The sequence below is a fragment of the Aplysia californica genome, unplaced genomic scaffold, assembly GCF_000002075.1.
Source record: "Aplysia californica isolate F4 #8 unplaced genomic scaffold, AplCal3.0 scaffold01221, whole genome shotgun sequence".
Taxonomy (NCBI): Eukaryota; Metazoa; Mollusca; class Gastropoda; order Aplysiida; family Aplysiidae; genus Aplysia; species Aplysia californica.
This window is the reverse complement of record NW_004798491.1, coordinates 28079-31518: the sequence shown is the minus strand read 5'-3', so window position 1 is coordinate 31518 and position 3440 is coordinate 28079.

Sequence of the window (3440 nt, the reverse complement as noted above, 5' to 3'; positions counted from 1 at the left end):
CCCCCCCCGCCTGAAATCTGGGTTAGCGCGCGTGTCCTTAAAAGCGACCATATATCCTTTACAATTTACACAAACTATCAGACTGTCATACTTTCAGCCATTCCTTTTTTTCAACTTTTCAACTTTCTCGGGCTCACCTCAAAATGACTTAGACTTAGACCCTTTATATTTCTAATCACTTCTATTGTATTGCTTTTTACCTCCGTACCGAAGGTTCAAATGCATTAAGAAAGGCGAATGATATGGAGATGCAAAAATGCTTCCTCTATTTATCAATGAAAATGGCACATTGTTCGATTTATATCATCGATACGTAGCGTTGTATAAATATTTCTGTAATCACTATTTCTTGATTGTCAAAACATATTATTATAGAAATACTATCAGTAAATATTGCACATTACATGAATAAACCTACGGTATCTGACACTACGAAACATTTAGTTTTATGAAATTAAAGAATAACAAATATTCTATTGCGCTGCATACTGCATACAGAGGTAAGCATTCATAGCCCTTTATAGTACAGTCAAAAATGCAAGGCGCAACTTATTGTCAAATGTTTCCTGAACTATCAAACATAGATTCTCCAACTTTTGCACAATCACTTTCAGAATGCTCTCAGGTCTGCTGGGTTAATAGTATAGATTTTGAAGTGCATAGAGCTTGCTGTTGAGTGGAGATTTGCGCTATATAAATGCTATCTTTGATGTCTGAGCCAGTGGATACAGCACGGGTAAGAGTGGCATTGAAGGTAAAAGTGATTCCGTGTGTGTGTGTGTGTGTGTGTGTGTGTGTGTGTGTGTGTGTGTGTGTGTGTGTGTGTGTGTGTGTGTGTGTGTGTGTGTGTGTGTGTGTGCGTTGCGTGCGTTGGTTTGTTTGTGTTTATTTTGTATATGTGTAGTTTTTACGATAAGGACATGACTAAGATTGCTGGAGTGTCCTAGAGTGTGAGAATGGACGTTCGTTCGTAAAAAAACTATTGTCTTCAATAGTGACTTGAGACAAAAAGAAAACATCAAAGTAACCCCCCCCCCCCCCTCTTTTCTCCCTTCCTCCACTTTTAACTCTTTTTCATAATTTTCTTCTAAATGGCAACGCTTACCAAGAAAAAAAGTAACCTAGTCATTTAGCAGTAACATTACATAAAGGTGAAACAACAAGCTCAAATGTCCAGCCAGGACCAAAGCATAAACACAACTTCTACGTCTTTCACTTTCAGTCTACGTCTGAGCAAGATCTATGCCATGATGATTAGTGATAGCAGCCGCTTGTGAATGTCAAGGCTTCGGTGAAAGCAAACAGTGGCGCGTTGGTGTGTTCTTAGCAGATCAACACGAAGCAGACCCAGGATAGCTTGGTCGAAAAACAGAACATGCATGCACAATGTATAGGAGAGAGCGAGCAAGATGGTAGGCACACTTTTTACACTTATGAATGAATGAAAATAACTTCTCTGTCAATGTCAACACAAGTATCCGTACCAACTGAGTGTGTGATTGCAGTGTGATATTTCGTCTCATAAAAATGCATTTTTCAAAACATTTCAATAATAATTATTGTGCTTTGAATTTATAGTTCGATATCATTACCCATAGGGTGCTGACCTGCCTCGCGTAAATCTAAGGCTCAGAGCGGACATGGCAGTGAAGAATAATACAAAGACGAAGAGGTGACTGGCGGTGCGACTCAAGGCGGGTCAGAACACCAGTCACCTCTTTGTCTTTGTATTAATTTTCACTGCTCTACCCGCTTTGCTTGCAGTCTGGCCAGAGCCTAAGGGTCAACACCAGTGTACTTTACTACTAGATTAGAGCACATTGTAGTTAGTTCCCCTTAGGGAGCAAGTGTGCCAACCGACAGAAGATATTCGGAGACGTCTGCGGATAGATACTGCTGTGCCAACCAATCCGTGTTTCCAACCAGTCTCGCTCTCCCCCTACATCATAATAATATTATTTGAAAAGGTCTACTTCAGTCCTCTAGTCCTCTGTACCTAATTTGAATCTGAGGTTGAATCTCTCAACGGGTGGTGGGCGGGTGCTCTGGTGTGGTTTGCTCCTTCTTTCCCACCAAACATCTATCCTCTTTTTCTCCTCTCCTTCCTTTTTTGTGTTAGTTACTCTCTTGTAACACCTCTAATCTTCGGCACTTATATGACCCTATTGTGTTACAAGTGCTGTAAAACTCTTACTAAACTAAACGCTCAACCGTAAGGTTGTGTGATTTGAATTTCGTAAAGGGCCCAACGTTGTGTCCTTCTCTTGGGAAGGGTGATTTTCAAGAAGTTTCATCACTTTGTACAGTTGGAAATAGGGGTTCGGCCATAGAAAACGAAATAACTTGTCAGTTTATAAATGTTTTGTCGCGTGTAATCAGCAGCTTGCACTGCTGTATGCTCCCCGAGAACTTGAGGATTTTTGCAGAGTCGGGCTCTAGCTGTCCTCGGGGTTTTATGCACTCCGCATAATTTAGCCAAATTTGATCATTTTTTTCATAATTTCTGATAATTTTCCTTAATCATTCTTTGTTAAAATTAATAGAATCGCATAATTTCACATTTTTCGGCTCAGTTTGCATATTTTCAGAGTTTGTTTTGGGGCCTAAAACCCTGGGGACAGTTCTAGGTTTCGTTTGTAGGTAATGATAGTTGTTACGAGGATGCCATAGAGCCCGGATATTAAGTGCTAGATACATGCGAGTTCTATAATTATTATTATTAGTAGTATTTGTTTGACATACTGTGAGGAAACTCCACGATCTTCCCTCTCTGTGAGACCAATAGTGAGTTCCCCGTGACGCCAAACACGAACGCCGATTTTAACAAATTATTTAACTAGCTGGGCCCCCTTTCGATCAAATGAATGATCGGTACATTAACATCGACTGAAAATCATTGGCCTACGATATTTACACTCTACTGGAATGGAACAATAAATCTTGAGAGATGCAAAAATTTAGAAGATTTAGATCTATACTCTCAAAACAGTGCGCACGGTTAGTGAACGGAAACCTCACTTGTATACAATGGCGTCTTAGAAGACGGACTTTCCCAAGATTAGATCTAAACGAAACTAATGAACAACTAAAATATAAACTACAGTAACTTCAGGCTCCTCAATAAAACGGTGCACCCTTTAAATCATTCTGAACCAGCGTTACTTTTATCAAATTCGAAAGTTAAGTGGTTCGGAAGTTTTAGGCGGCGAAAGTGACGAACTTTCACAAATGTAATATATATAGATAATAGGGAAATGAAGAAGACCTTTTTGGAAACATGTAAAATGATACTCAACAAACATTCCTTACAGATGGCTGTATAAAATAGTAATGTACATTTGTCTGGACATACGGTAGGTTCAGGGAGCACGATAATCCATGTAGAAAAGGGTTTTCTGATGGAGGGGTGGTATCACAACATTACAACTGTCTGTGGAAAA